Genomic DNA, 17,398 nt, shown 5'->3' with positions numbered 1-17,398 from the left:
TCAAGAAATTGATGGCATTCTTATACACCAATGATGAACTCACAGAAAGAGAAACTAAGAAAACAATCCCATTTACCATTGTGGCAAAAAGATAAGATACCTAGGAATAAACTTAACCAAAGAAATAAAGGACCTATTCGCAGAAAACTACAGGTCATTGAAAAAAGATATGGAGGAAGATATAAAAAAGTGGAAGTATATACCGTGTTCATTAATTGAAAGAATTAACATCACTAAAATGTCCATACTACCCAGAGCAATCTATAGATTCAATGCAATCCCCATCAAAATACCAATGACATACGTCACAGAATTAGAGCAAATACTTCAAAAGTTCATATGGAACCAAAAAAAGACCACAGCAATCTTGAAAAAGAAGAACAAATTTGGAGGGATCACATTACCAGATTTCAGGTTATACTACAAAGCCACTATAATCAAAACAGCCTGGTACTGGCACAAGAACAGGCATATAGACCAGTGGAACAGAACAGAGAACCCAGAAATGGACACAAGGCAATATGCTCAATTAATATTTGACAAAGGAGGCAATAGCATACAATGAAGTAAGGACAGCCTCTTTAATAAATGGTGTTGGGAACATTGGACAGCTACATGCAAAAAAATTAAACTAGACAATCAACTTACACTATACACAAGAATAAACTCAAAATGGATAAAAGACTTAAATGTGACTCTTGAATCCATAGAAATCCTAGAAGAAACTGTAGGTAATCAAATTTCAGACATCATACGCAGCAGAATTTTCACTGATACATCACCTAATGCAACAGAAACAAAGGAGATAATGAACACCTGGGACTACATCAAACTCAAAAGCTTTTGCACAGCAAAAGATACAATCATCAAAATGAAAAGGCTACCCACTGTCTGGGAGAGCATAATTGCCAATGATATATCAGATAAAGGGTTAATTTCCAATATATAGAGAGTGCTCATAGAACTCAACAAAAGGAAGACAAAGAACCCAATTAAAAAATGGGCAGAGGAACTAAATAGACCCCTCTCCAAACAGGACATACAAATGGCTAAGGGACATATGAAGAAATGGTCAACATCACTAATCATCAGAGAGAGGCAAATTAAAAAAACAATGAGGTATCACCTCATACCTGTCAGAATGGCTGCCATCAACAAATCATCAAACAAGGGTTGGTGATGGTGTGGAGAAAAGGGGACTCTAGTACACTGCTGGTGGGAATGCAGACTGGTGCAGTCACTATGGAAAACAATATGGTGTTACCTCAAAAAATTAAAAATTGAAATTCCATTTGACCCAGTGATCCCACTTTTAGGAATATACCCTAAGAAGCCTGAAACACCAATCAGAAAGAATATATGTACCCCCATTTTTGTAGCAGCACTATTTACAATAGCTAAGATCTGGAAACAGCCCAAGTGTCCATCAGTAGACGAATAGATAAAAAAGCAGTGGTACATATACACAATGGAGTACTATGCAGCTGTAATAAAGAAAGATCTCTTATCCTTTGAGACTACATGGAGGGACCTGGAAAGTATTATCCTAAGTGAAATAAGCCAAACAGAGAAAGACAAGTATCATATGATCTCACTTATTTGTGGACTATAATGAACATAACAATTGAGGAATGGGATAGTCCCAGAGACGTGGAAGTAGGGTACAGACTGACAATCCCCAGAAGAGGGGGTGGTGGGGGAGAGATAAACCACAGAACTTGTATGCATGTATGCATGACCAATGGACATGGACAACAAAGTTGGGGACAGGGCAGGGAGGGAGGGGGAGGGTGGAAGCAGTGGGGAAAAAGGAGAAACATCTGTAACAAAAATAAATAAATTAATTAAAAATAAATTAGGAAGATACATATATATATGTAGAACTTCTGGAAATAAAAATAAATACATAAGTAAATAAAATAAAATATGCAATACCTTACTGTTTAGTCAGGGACATTGACCTCTTTTTCCTTAGATTGTCAAATTAAAAAAGAAATGACAACTGCCAACACAGCAATAGCCATCTGGTGTGAAAGACCTGTATTGAAACATAAATATATAGGTTATACAATTGAGTTGCATCTTATTGGTCATATTGCATAATAAGGTCGCAACTGATTGGTGAATTCTTAGTACCAGAAATTCTTATATATAAGTATAAGCACTTGATTTTTTTAAAAATTACTTTGGAACAAAAAGTGTATGTAATTATTATTATTATTTTTTTATATATCAATTAAAATTATACCTATTTTTTGTCAGATCAGTAAAAAAATATATTTTTTGGTGTGATGCAGAATTTTATTAATTGGTTTATGTGTGCCATGAGATAAAAACGGTTAAAAATCACTGATATCACTAATTTATAGACTCAAACCATGAACTTATCTATGTAAAACTCTTTGTATTAGTTGAGGCCAATGTACTAATAGACAATTAAGTACACCTTTTTGGCTAATAATAAAGAAAGATATTCGTCAAAAAAACCCACAAACAAACAAGTAGAAAAGGCAAGGAGGACAAATGTGCCTGATTTTTCTAGAATATTTAGGTTGTATATACAAACTGGGTAACTCCATCCCTAAAATGAATGATCAGCCTTGAACATGTTGGCTTTATACTCTTTCTACTTTCACCACTTGACTTGCTCTCCCTTTTTGAATTGTGTTAATGGAATTATTTGCCAGGCCATTTGTCCATAATTATATTGAATTGTTACAATCATCTTGGTACTCCAGGTGGCATTAGTATTTTTTGTCTTCATTGTCATTATTGTAAAAACAAATTGGTAAAAATGAGTTATTTTCCCAAGGTCATATATAAGCAATTAGTTGCAGCATAGGTTTTTCTGACTAAAAGGTGATAATAATAACTACAAGTTATTTAGGCCTACCATGTGCCAGGCATTTTATGTTATCTCAACAAAGCTGCAAATTATTATCATTTTATACATAATACAATTAAACTGCAAGAAATGAAGTGATATGCTGAAGACTAAAGCACAAACTTTGGATTTGAACTCTTATCTTTGTGGTGCAAAGCTTGTGTGGCAATTGATTAACTACTCTGTTACATGGAAATACCAGCATGAGCTGTACTGTTTCTGGCCCTAGAAAAGGCAACGTTTGAAGACTGGTTACCACCAAAGGAAAAATAGTGTCTCTTTAAGATAGAAAAGATCAAAATATGATAATTAACTTAGGCAGATAATAACCACAGAGGTACTATACATGGTCCAGCTACATGTAAATTTAGGAAAAGATTATTTAGCTTTAGAGAAATCACATATATACTTTTGAATTTCTCCCTGATTAAAAGGAATTCATTCACTCCCTTACAGAAAAACAAACTCACAAATACCAATTGATATTTATCTTTATTAGAAAATCAGGCTTAATGCTTCTGACTCATCCCTCAATTTATTCCATTTTATTCTTAGTTTCTCTTTGGAAAAATATATTCATAGTAATTAAAACAATAACATAACTTTAAACTTAGAAATTTTCCCATGGAGATGTTTGTTCCTTTATTGTTTTTCCCCTATTTACTCATTTTTTTTACATTCAAAACAACAAAAAAATCTAGTAATATGTTTATAGAATAAAAATGAAAAGAAACATTTTAATATCCTAAATATACAAATTTCTTCCACATAAAAGTGCAGGGCAGAGAAGAGAAACTGATTTTCTATAATGAGTTAACTCATTTGGCTTCATGTACATATTTGCTCATTTTTGTCTCTCTTTGTATGTAGCTATAATGAGAAGAAAGAGAAAAGGTTAATTTTACTAGTAAATACTCATGCCTTGCCTAATTTTGAATTGGACAAAATTCAATAGTTTTAGCACATGGTAGAAATCATGTATATTTCAGTTCTGCGACCCTGAGAAGTAAGCACATGGTAAACAGAGACCCTTGTTTATGCATTTAGGTCATGTTTTCACTTATGCCTTAGTATTTTTAAAAATAACAGATCAAACTGTAAGCCCATACATAATGCCTTCTGCATAACTGTGTGGGAGTCAAACCACAAATATCATCTATATTTGTGTTGGGCTGCCCCACCCACTGGCTGTCTCCATGGCCCTAGTATACTAGGAGTGACACTCCTGGGTAGCAGTGGCGCCATATTCATTTGGCATAGCTGTCTACACGGGACCTTTCCTTCTGTTGTCTTTATTTGGCACAAACCAGTAAATGAAGTCATGCAAAAATATGTGTGTAGTCATTAGAGATGCCTGGGACTACAACAATGAAAACTGCTAATCTGGCAGTATATCCTATGGTTTCTGAATTATCTCCTTCTATTCAGGTTTTTGGCTGACCTAACAAATGTATGCCAAGCTTCAATACTCAGGAGCAGCGCACACAGGAACAGAGTACACCAAGTAGTATACCATAGTGGAGAAAGTCACCTCAATCTTCCAGCTAGTTGGCAAATTCTCACTGAGCTATACAAGTAGCCCTTTAGTTTGGGGTTCATACAGACATAGGTTTTTTTGGAGTTATAGAGTATACTCTATGGTTGTATATACACTCCTGGTAAGTTCCAGGTATACTGATAACCCATTTTTATCACAGCCCAACTCTGTCATATAGTTCTACAGATTCATTACTTGGAAAAAGATACAGATGTTTTCAGGGGAGTTACACGTCAATCATGAATACTTACTTTAAGTGCTTACTGTGTGCCCAGGATCTTTAATGGAAAGGGAAGGAGGGAGAATGAGAGAGAGAGAGAGAGAGAGAAAGAATTGTTTATAATCTAATTATGGTAACAAGACAAGAAAAGGTGAAACTGACTAAAAGTATGAAAAACCTTTCAGAGGACATAATAATTTCTTAAGCTTCATAATCAGGCAAGGTTTGGTGCAGCAGACTGATTAGAACTAGGCATTGAAAGCTGACCTGGAGAAACACAGGTGGTGAAGTTAAGACATTAATAACACCAACAGTTAGCAGGTATCTATAATATGCATAGTGCAGTGTGATTGCACAAGATACAGGGAAACAAAGTGATATGAGACAATCGTTTTACTCAGGATCTTATCATCTAATCAAAAGCACATATAAATAGAAAAACAAAACACACCCCAAACATGTTGTATGTTTCATGAGCATATTAATTAAACAGAAACAAAGTTTGTGTTAGGAATAAGTGGAACCTAAGAACAATGAGTTATGAATTGTAGAGTAATAAATTTTAAAGGGACTAGAATATTACCCAGCTCAAATGTAGCAATTACTTTCACAACCACAAAGCCTCTCCAAAGACACTTAACAGTGACAAGAAGTGCACTATTTGAGGAATTATGCCTGAGTTGTGTAGGAGACTCATGCTAGGCTTAAAAATGTTTGCATTGCCCTTTAAGAGACAAAGTATCACTGCAAATATTTGAGCAAAGCAAGGTCTATGTTAAAATACATATGCTGATGATATTAAAATATATCAATCATCCCTGGCTGGTGTAGCTCAGTTGGTTGGGCATTAGCCCATGCACCAAAAGGCTGTAGGTTCGATTCCCAGTCATGGCACATGCCTGTTAGAGGACGGGCAGGAGGCAGCCAATGGATGTATCACTTTCACATTGATGTCTCTCTCTCTCTTACTCTCCCTTCTTCTCTCTCCAAAAATCAATGTAAAATCTTCCAAAAATAAAATCTACCAATCATACCAGTTTTCTGATCCAATTAGAAGATGAGAAGTCATTTCAATGAGGAGACCGTTGAATTTGTCAAGTCTTAAAGTGATGCAAATTAGATGAACTGTGGTGGGAGCAGAAATAGTGACATGATTGGTTCCATTATTAGAGTTAAGAGAGGTTGAAGAAAATGCTGGTTTCGTGGGACTAAACAATGATTTCAGTTTAGGCATGCTCATTTTGAGTTAACAGCGAGGCAGAACAGAAATTTAACATAACGGTAGACATATAAGACCAACACATTCCAGGGTGCCTATACCCTGGATAGAGATAGAGGACTGGCATGTTTTGGATGCCTTTAGCTTGATCATTGAGCATGGGATGAGGTCTTTATCCTGTATCATAATGGCAGTTAATATGGGAAGTATAAAAAGAAGTCATAGTTATCATAAAATTGAAAACAATGTAAATCTGTTTATAATACTGACAAATTGAGCTTTAAATCCATTTTCTTCCCACATATTCAAAATGATTTCAGGTCCATTGTTTGTCCAATTGCATGGCAAAATGCAATCCTGAACTGGAACTGGGCCCTTCCACTAGTATACTAATTTACTGCTCTCAGACACAGCACAGCTGCTGCTTTGTTAACTGGACAGCAGCAAGAGAAGGATTTACATACAGTGTATGTTTTTTCCTTGCAAAACAAAGAGGCCTTCGATTCTGTTTCTCACCTCCTGCTTCCTGCCTTCCAAATACAGGGAGTGGGGAGGAGAGGACATAAATAGTAGGATTTCCTTCTATATCCAACTTCTCATGAATACCAAAAAACTTGATGTGATAGTTGGCTAACAGGGAACATAAAGCCCATAAGTGGAGAGATCAGTAAATAATATGGTCAAATCCGTTCCACAGAATACTTTTATTGGACCATATTGAATTAATACAAATGCCTTTGGTACAAAAGCAAAATTATTTATGAAACAATAGAAAAATCTGCTCTTAAGAAAAAAGAGCACTGCACATGATTTCAGTGAAAAAAAGAACCAGATGTTACACATACTTAAGAAAAAAACAATCCCATGTGCAGTTACCCATGAAATATTCAACACATACATAAGTTTAGGGCTTACTGGCTTGATTTCTTTTCTCCCTCTCACCTTCATACTAATCTTCCACATGTCAGCATTTCTTTGAAATCAGGGTGTGTTACTAAAGTGGAGTATAGAGAGCCAATTGAGGATTGATTCCAGTTGAAATGTTTGTAGTGTGCTCAGGGATGTCCTCATCCATGGAAGGAAGAGGGTGTAGCTAGTGCTTGTCAGGAATGCAGGCATGCAGGCCTCACTGTACCATTTGCTGTCTGTAAAACCAGAAGTGGATTGGCCTCTGCAAATATAATTAATAATTGAGCAATGCATGTGCAAAAAATGGTATGTAAATAGACTCCTATACTGAAGATGAAAGTTGAGATATATTTCTGGAACAATGTCAGATGCTTGACATATATATATTTTTCTGATCCTCTAAACCACTCTTTAATGTAGACATTATTAATTCCATCATGCCGATAAAGGAGTTAAAAACAAAAAAAAGAGACTACCAGTCAAGGTTGTGGTGTAGGTAAATGCAGTACTCACATCCTCCCACAACCACATCAAAATTATAACTACAGTACAATCATTATTCAGAACAACCTAAAATCTAGGTGAATGGGAGTCCTATAACAAGAGATTAAAAGAAGAAATCACATAAAGACTGGTATAGGGTGTAGAGATGTGAAATGAGCTTGTCTCACACGTATGTATGGTGATTAAAAATTGGGAGGGATGTCTCAGATGTGGAGTTCCCTCCTGAGGAGTGAGGTGTCCCAGCCCCACACCAGGCCTCCCAATCCAAGGTTTCAGAGCCAGGAAAAAAAGTCCCCATAACTTCTGGCTGTGAAAACCGGGATTGTGGCTGAGAGAGAGGGAGTTTTCAGGAGTCCCAGGCAGTTCATCTTAAAGGGCCGGCACACGGACTTACTCAGACACTCCTCTAAGCTCCATTTCTGAGGCAGCGACTTGAAATAAAGTAGGGATACATAGGAAGGAATTGAACTGTTTTGCATCAGAGCAAGAGCTGAGGGGGCACCTTTCTGCCAGACAAAAGGGATGGCAGAGGCCATTGTTTCTTTTCTGAGACCTGTCCCCAACACAAAGCCAACAGGAAGGTGCCATCTCTGAGCCTCCATCAACCTGGCTCACACTGTTCACCCTATCCTGGTGATTCCCTAATACCCTGCCCCAACCAACTTGGGGGCCCACTTAAGCTTTTTCCATTGGCTTGTCCATACAACTGACCTCTCTAGCCTTATGCTTCAGACTTTCCTAAAATCTCTCAAACAAGCAGTGTCTGGCCACTGCATACCCCATACCTGTTGCTAAGTGGTCCCAGGCTCAGCACTAGCAGCAGCCAGCCACAGTTTATAGGTTGGCCTCTCCTGGGCACCTCCAGGCTCAGCACAAGTAACAGCCATCTGTAGATTGCTCTAGAGCTTGTGCCAGGCAGCCCCAGGCAGGGCACAGACAGTGGCTGACCTTGCATTCCCAGGAGGCCCCAGATTTAGTGCATCCAGTAGACATCATCAGACCGTGCCAGATTATAACCCTACCACCTCTATGATGGACACACTCAAAGGGCTGACTCAGTGAGCACCAAGGCCCCACTGAAGCAAGTCTTTCTCTGTAGTGTCAACTCATGCACAGAAGCTCCTCTGCTATAGTCATAGGCAGTCCTCACAGCCAATAGGCCTGGGGGCAATTCATCCCACTGAGGTACCAATAGCAATCAAGTCTCAACTACAATAGGACAGTTCACATAACCCAAACAAAGACACACATAGAGTGCCCAGCTCTGGGGTGCCACTGGACCTACAGGACACCTACGAAATAAGACCCCTCTACCAAGTCCATGAGATGTGGCAGGTCTACCTAACACATGAAAACAAACATAGGGAAGCAGCCAAAATGTGGAAACAAAGAAATAGAAATAAAAGAACAGGAGACATCTCCAGAAAAATAACTAAATGAAATGGAGGTAAACAAATTACCAGATACAGAGTTCAAAACAATGGTTATAGGGATGCTCAAGGAGCTTAGTGAGAAATTCAACAGCATGAAAAGGACATAGAAATTTTTTAAAAGCCAGTCAAAAATGAAAGATACATTAACTAAAATGAATAATAATTTACAGGGAATCAACAGTAGAGTAGATGATGCCAAGAATCAAATCGGCATTTTGGAATATAAAGAAGCACAAAAGACCCACTCAGAACAGCAAAAAGAAAAAAGAATCCCCAAAAATTGAAGATAGTATAAGGATCCTCTGGGACAACTTCAAGCAAACCAATATTTGCATCATGGGGATGCCAGAAGGAGAAGAGAGAGAGCAAGAAATTTAAAACCTACTTAAGAAAATGATGACAAAAAACTTCCTTAACTTGGTGGAGGAAATAGACATACAAGCCAAGGAAGTGCAGAGTTTCAAACAAGATGAACCCAAAAAGGCCCACACCAACACACATCATAATTAAATTGTCAAAGGTGAAAGACAAAGAAATAATCTTAAAAGCAGCAAGAGAAAAGCAGTTAGTTATCTACAAGACAGTCAGCTGATTTCCCAACAGAAACTTTGCAGGCCAGAAGGGAGTGGTAAGAAATATTCAAAGTGATGAAAAACAAAGGTCCACAACCAAGATTATCTACCCAGCAAAGCTATCATATATAATCAATGGACATATAAAGAGTTCCCCAGACAAGAAAAAGCTGAAAGAGTTCATCACCACCAAACCAGTATTACAAAAAATGTTAAAGGAACTTCTTTAAGAAAAAGAAAAAGAGATTAAAAAATATCAATAATAAAATTGAAATAAATACATATCTATCAATAATTATTTTAAATACAAATGGATTGTTTGGCCAGTGTGGCTCAGTAGTTGAGCGTTGACCCATGCACCAAGAGGTCGCCGGTTTGATTCCCAGGTTGTGGGCCTGATCCCCAGTCGGGGGCACGCAGGTGGCGGCCAATCAATGTTCTCTCTCATCCATGTTTCTATATCTCTTTCCCTCTCACTTTCTCTCTCTGTAAAATCAATAAAGGAAAAAAAAAATTTAAATAAAAAATAAATGCAAATGAATTCAATGCTTTAATCAAGAGACGCATGGAGGCTGAATGGATAATAAAACAAGACCCTTAAATATATTGTCTACAAGAGACTCACTTCAGATCAAAAGACAACCACAGACTGATTATTTCGTGAAAGCGAAAATAAGCAAAAAAGCAAACAAACAAACAAAGAAAATGTTGCAGTAACAATACTTATACCAGATAAAATACACTTCAAAACAAAGGCTATATAACAAGAAACAATGAAGGATTCAGCATACCATTTCTAGGTATTTATTCATTTGAAAAAATTCAAAACACTACATCAGAAAGACGTCAATTTATATGTTCATTTTTTCATATGTCTCTTAGCCATTTGTATGTCCTCTTTGAAGAAGTGTCTATTCAGGTTCTCTGCCCATTTTTCAGTTTGATTGTTTGTCTTCCTTTTGTTGAGTTATATGAGTACTTTATGTATTTTGGAATTAACCCCTTATCTGATGTACCATTAGCAAATATATTCTCCCAACAGTGGTTTTCTTTTTCATTTTGATACTGGTTCCTTTTGCTGTGCAGAAGCTTTTTAGTTTGATGTAGTCCAATGTATTATTTTTTTTTCCTTTGTTTCTCTTGCCCTAAGCAAGGTATCAGTGAAAATTCTTCTATGTGTGATATCTGAGATTTTGCTGCCTACATTTTCTTCCAGTATTTTTATGGTTTTATGACTTACATTTAAGTCTTTTATCCATTTTGAATATATTCTTGTGTATGGTGTAAGTTGGTGGTCTAGTTTCATTTTTTTGCATGTGCCTGTTCAGTTTTTCCAACACCATTCATTGAAGAGACTGTCTTTACTTCATTGTATACTCTTTCCTCTTTTGTCAAATATTAATTTAGCATACTGTCTTGGGTCAATTTCTGGGTCCCCTCTTCTGTTCCATTGATCTATATGCCTGTTCTTGTGCCAGTATCAGACTGTTTTGATTACGGTGGCTTTGTAGTATAACTGGTATTGTGATCCCTCCAAGTGTGCTCTTCTTTTTCAAGATTGCTGTGGCTATGTGTGATCTTTTTTGGTTCCATGTAAACTTTTGGAGTTTTTGTTCTAGCACTGTGAAGTATGCTGTCGGTATTTCAAAAGAAATTGCATTGAATCTTAGGGTAGTGCGGACATTTTAATGATGTTGATTCTTCCAATCCATGAACATAGTATATGCTTCCATTTTTTTTAATGTCTTTCTCTATTTCTTTTTTCAATCTCCTATAGTTTTCTGAGACTAGGTTTTTTATCTCCTTAGTTAGATTTATTCCTAGGTATCTTAATTTTTTTATTGTAAAGGTAAATGGAATGTTTTCTTAGTTTCTCTTTCTGAGTGTTTATTATTGGTATATAAAAATACCATTAATTTCTGGATGTTAATTTTATATCCCGCTAGTTTGCCAAATTTATTTATTAAATCTAGTAGATCTTTGGTGGAGTCTTTAGGGTTTTTTATGTATAATATCATGTCATCTGTGAATAAGGACAGTTTCACTTACAATGTCACTAATGATCAGAGAGATAAAAATTAAAATCACTATGAGGTATCTACTTCACACTTGTCAGAAAGGCTGCCATAAACAAATCATCAAACAACAAGTGCTGGTGAAGATATAGAGAAAAGGGTACTCTACTGCACTGCTGGTGGGAATGCAGACTGATGCAGCCCTGTGAAAAACAATAGGTTATTTCCTTAAAACAGTAAAATTTGAACTGCCATTTGACCCAGTGATCCCACTTCTAGGAATATATCCTAAGAAACCTGAAACAACAATCAGAAAGAATTTGTGCACACCTATGTTCATAGAAGCACTATTTACAACAGCTAAGATCTGGAAACAGCCCAAGTTTTCATCAGTAGATGAGGGAATAAAAAAGCTATGGTACATTTTTACAATGGAATACTATGCAGCTGTAAGAAAGTGAGATCTCTAACCCTTTGAGACAACATGGAGGGACCTGTAGAGTATTATGCTAAGCAAAATAAGCCAGTCAGAGAAAGACAAGTATCACAGGATCTCATTTATTTCTGGAATATAATGAACAAAATAAATTCAGGGACATGGAAGTAGGGCAAACTGACAAACATCAGAGGGAACAGGGTCGAAGGAGGGAAGAGATAAACCAAAAACTAATACGCATATATGCATAACTAATGGACAGAAACAACAGTGTAGTGAAGGCAAGGGTTGGGAGTGGAAGCGAGGAGGATGGTGTCATTATGGAGAAAAAAGGAGGGACATCTGTAATACTTTCAACAAAAGACAAATTAATTAATTTAAAAAAATAAATCCATATGTTCATTGCACCATTATTTACAATAGCCAGGATATAGAAGCAACCTAAGTGTTCATTAATGCATAAATGGACAAAGAAGAAACATTGCATGTAGTCAATGGAATATGATTCAGCCATAAAAAAATAATGAAATCTTACCATCTGTAACAGCATGGGTGAACCCAGAAGGTATTTCCCTGGTGAAATAAGTCAGTCAGAGAAAGACAAATGACAAATTATTTCACTTACATGCGGAATCTAAAAATCAAAATAAATGAACAAGCAGAATAGAAACAGACTCATAGATACAGAGGACATTTTGATAGTTGCCAGATGGGAGTGTGGGGGTAGGGTGAAAAAGGGGAAGGAATTAAGAAGTGCAAATTGGTAGTTACTGAATAGTCACAGCAATGTGGAGTACAACATAAGGAATATAGTTAATAATATTGTAATAACTATGTATGGTGCCAGGTGGGTACTAGATTTATTGTGATGATCACTTAGTAAGTTATAAAAATGTCTAATCCCTGGGTTGTACACCTGAAATTAATATAATATTGCATGTCAACTGTAAATAAAAAATAAAAAGTTATTTAAAGTTTTAAAAAAAATTATGTTTTTTAAAATTCCAGGTGCAGATTTAGTACCCACCATTTCAATTTGTCTTCACTAGTTTGATTTAATTTTTTTATTTTTTTTAAACCAATCATTTTTTTAAAATATGTTTTTATTGATTTTTTTAGAGAGAGAGAGAGGAAGGGAGAGATAGAAACATCAATGGGAGAGATAGAAACATCAATGTGAGAGGAAGGAAGAGAGAGATAGAAACATTGAGGTGAGAGAGAAATATCTATCTGCTGCTTCTTGTACACCCCCTACTGGGCATATACCCTGACTGGGAATCAAACCAGGACCTCTCAGTCCATGGGACAACACTCAATCCACTGAGCCACTCAGGCCCGCTGTTTTCATTGATTTTAAAGATGCAAGTTGTGGAGTGTTCTGCCAGGTCAAATAGCATTGACCTTGATAATTTCCATTACAATGAACTCACTATCACCTGTGAACTTCTCTTTTATCTACTGTGATATTTCTACACTTGGCCCTAGTTTTATGCTCAGGAGATATTAATATCAAGATAGAGTCAGTATAGGACAGAAGAAAAATTTTGTATAGAAGAGTCTTAAATTTAAATCTGAATTGCTTAAATGAGCATTTTTGTTATTGCTTATTCCTGCTGATTGGCAATTAAAAATTTCATTGAATTCTCAAACTTAAAGACATGTGGCTTTCTTTAAGTAATAAAAGCAAACCACCAATATTATAAGAAATATGTGCATTTAAAGTATCAAAATCTCTTTTTTAAAGAATTGAACTTGAAAAAAGAGATCTCAGGGCCCAGCTGGTATGGCTCAGTGGTTGAGCATCAATCCATGCACCAAGAAGTCGCCAGTTTGATTCCTGGTCAGGGCACATGCGCAGGTTGTGGGCCAAATTCCAGGTGTGGGGCATGCAGGAGGCAGCCAATCGATGTTCTCTCTCATTGATGTTTCTGTCTCTCTCTCTCCCTCTCCCTTCCTCTCTCTCTAAAAGCAATAAAGAAAAAAAAATGTAAAAAAAAAATAAAAAGAGAGACCTCAGAAACGTTGGTAAATACTAACATCAACTATAATAGCAATTAGGTATGTCTTATATTTTGAAAATTTTAAATACTGTTATTTTATGAAGAGCACAGTTTTATATAGAAATAATATAAAATTAAAATAATAGCTCATTGTTAAAGCTTCATTCTAAGGATGAATAATTGGGTTACATTAACTCACAGGAAATAGGACCCAGTGGTGATACCCTGATTACCATTCTCAATTAACACCGCTACATTTTTTAATGCCTATGTTTAATGTCAAAGCATTAAGAGTCTTCCAGGATAAGAAATCTATTAGTGTTTCAAAAATATGTTCCAAACCAAAGAGACTAGAAACAGAATGAAACCATATGCCATTTGCACTGAGGTGATAATTTCAGCAATGTGAATTAATCAGGTTTCTCAAGGGAAAGCTATAATTTAAAAAGTGCTAAAGAAAGTCAGTGTTGAACACTAGCTTGTTTAAGACACAAAACAACAAATCTGAAAACATTTGAGGAGTGTTACACAAGAGGGAGAGAACACTTCCATATTCCTAACAAATCAAGTCATAGTTTTTCTATTTGCTCTTGTCACTGGTGAAGCTCACAGGGCCTGGAAATAAGTATGTCCTCAAAATATGGTTTTTGAATGATAAACAGCTAAAAGAAAAAAATCAGAGGAAAACAATAATCAAAATTTAGGATTATAGTGGAAAGAAGACTGGAGCAATGCAATCTAATCTGGATACTAGTCCTGACTCTGCCATTAGTTATTTTTACAACTGTGAGGGAATCACTTGGCACTCCACTATTTTTTTTTTTTTTTTTTATCCTCACCTGAGGATATTTTTCCATTTTTTGTACAGATAGAGTGGGAGGGAGAGAGAGAGACAGAAACATCGACGTGAAGGGACACATCGAGTGGCTGCCACCCGCACGACCAACCAGGGCCGGGGACAAACTGCAACCGAAGTACATGCCCTTAGCGGGAACTGAACCCAGGTCTCTCTGGACTGCAGGCTGACGCTCTAACCGCTGAGCCAAACCGGCCAGGGCAGGCACTCCACTATTGTATCTCTAAGTTTGGATTATTCGGTCTCTAAAAGCCACCCCCCTTCCGCCCTCACCAACCAACTCTTCTTTCTGTCACAAAAGCTATGGCTTAGCTTTAAAAAAAAGCCTGGTCAGTGAGGTAGTGGTTTGATTCCCAGTCAGGGCACATGCCCAGGTTGCAGACTTGATCCCAGGGGAAGGCATACAGGAGGCACCCTATCGATGTTTCCCTCTCACGTGGATGTTTCTATCTCTCTCTCCCTTTCTCTCTCTAAAAAATTCAATGAAAACATATTTAACAACAACAACAACAAAAAAAATAGCCATAAAACATTCCAGAAGTTGAGACAAAGAAAAAGAAATATGGAAAATGGCCAAAAATTAGTAACGGTAGATGATTTGAAAAATTATGTTTGTTTTTAAGATTGGAACCATCTGAATAAAATTAGATGAAAATAATCCCTTAGGGTCTGAATATATTTAAATAGAAACAACCAGTCTAAAATACAAAGAGTACATCCTTGAAGAAAATAAAATGCAAATTTTCCAAGTGGAAGAGATTAATATTTATAATTTGTTAATTCATACAGTCAGTCAACAAGCATGTATTAAATGTGTTCTCCATACCGTACCTACTAGGCACAGAGGGTTAAGAATAAGAGAACACCTGTTCTCTAGGAAGTACTACTCTGGCAATGACTTCACAATCTAGTCTAGAAATGTAATTCTGAGGATTAATAAAACAAATGCCACTAAAAAGAAAATCAGAAAATAGTAATGTAGTCTTCAGCTTATAATTTATGTATTTTTTGAAAAATATAATTATCACTTTCATCTTGAGTTTATTTGAAAGTCAAATTAATTGATTTGAATATTAATTTGAAATAATGACAAGTTAGATGTTCTCTTGCCATTTGACCTGGGCAAAATGCAGATGTGCTCTAAACATCTTTAATTAAGGTCTTAATAAATGTACATTATGATTCACTTTTTCTGCCCTGGCCAGTTTGGCTCAGCGGTTAGAGTGTTGGCCTGCAATCCGGAGAGACCGGGGTTCGGTTCACGCTAGGGGTATGTACCTCGGTTGCAGTTTGTCCCCAGCCCTGATTGGGTTGTGTGGGTGGCAACTACTCGATGTGTCCCTTTTACGTCGATTTTTCTCTCTCTCTCCCTCCCACTCTATCTGAACAAAATATCGAAAAATGTCCTCGGATGAGGATAAAAAAAAAGAATTAAAAAAAAAGATTCACTTTTTTCTTCTCAAGCAACAAATTTATGAAGATTGGGATGATTGGGTAAAGAAAGGAAATACTTAAAAAAATTTTAAAACAAACTAAATTAGTTTGCCAAAATGTTCCATTAAGTTAAATTATATTAGTTAAAAATTTCCATCCATTCTCATGAATAAACATCATATTAATTATTATATATATATTTGAATTATTACCAAAACTGTATTATTTTTGTTTAAATATTGTTTCTTATATTACTTGTTAGGTTCAACCTATTCCCATATGTTTACTAATGTAATTTCTTTTAAGCAAACTGTTTATGATGGCATTTTACCACTTACTGAGGGCTTGCTGTTCTATATTCTTCTAAATTTTATATACTTTTTTATAATTTAATGATTTATTGTCATACATTCAAAACATACAGCTAATTGCATTAGCAAAAGATCAATAGGAAAACACTTCACAATTCTGCAACTGTCCCTTTAAAAAATGTTGTTCTACGAGACAGACCTAGACTGCGCCCCAGCCTTGCCTTAAACTGGCTGTGAGACCTGGTGTACCTAACCGGCTCCGAACATCACTCTCCTCATAGTGCTCAGACATACCCACCTCTTAAAGGTTTTTTACGAAAAACAGGATAATGGATACTATAGACTCAACAGGGTTGGAGATGTGATAATTCAGTAAATGATATCCAAAAAATGAATAAATTATTGAATGAATAAATAAATAAATATGTTGTTCTGGTGGTTGAAAGGCCCAATTTTGTATTCTTGTCGGTGGGTAAATTGTACAGAACTTCGTCAACGCGAACTCGGGATTTACAGAAGCTCACACCCAAAGGAACACTGTTAGGCAGGGCGCAGGAAGCCCATCCACAGGGGAGGCTGAGAAGGGCCAGCACGGCGCAAGGTGCAGCGTGGGGATCTGGCAAGACAGTGATGGAAAGAAGGTTCATAGTTTAAGAATATCTAAAATATTTTAAAAACTGTAAAGATGCAACACATGATTTTTACATTTAGTTACTAGAAAACGAAGGAAAACAGTAGCTTTTAATAAAGAAACTTGAAAACAGGAATGCACTTTTACTGATCTACATAAAAACTTCTAATGCATTATCAAAAAAAGATTTTATACAAGGAGGCATATTGCTTAAGGAATTCTATAAGAAAAGCACTAAATTAGCAACTATGGGAATGACCAGTTCAAAGATGAATCAAATGCCCAATTTTGGAAAGGATTACAGATTTAAGAAAAAAGAAAACACTTATTGAGTAATACTGACTTTCTTCATCATGTACTGCACTTGACAGAAACTATTCAAAATTTACCCAGGACACTTGTATTCAGTTTGGTTATTATGTGTAGAATGTAGTGTA

Source organism: Molossus molossus, unplaced genomic scaffold (genome assembly GCF_014108415.1).
Source record: "Molossus molossus isolate mMolMol1 unplaced genomic scaffold, mMolMol1.p scaffold_m16_p_5, whole genome shotgun sequence".
Taxonomy (NCBI): domain Eukaryota; kingdom Metazoa; phylum Chordata; class Mammalia; order Chiroptera; family Molossidae; genus Molossus; species Molossus molossus.
Note: the sequence above shows the minus strand (reverse complement) of the source record.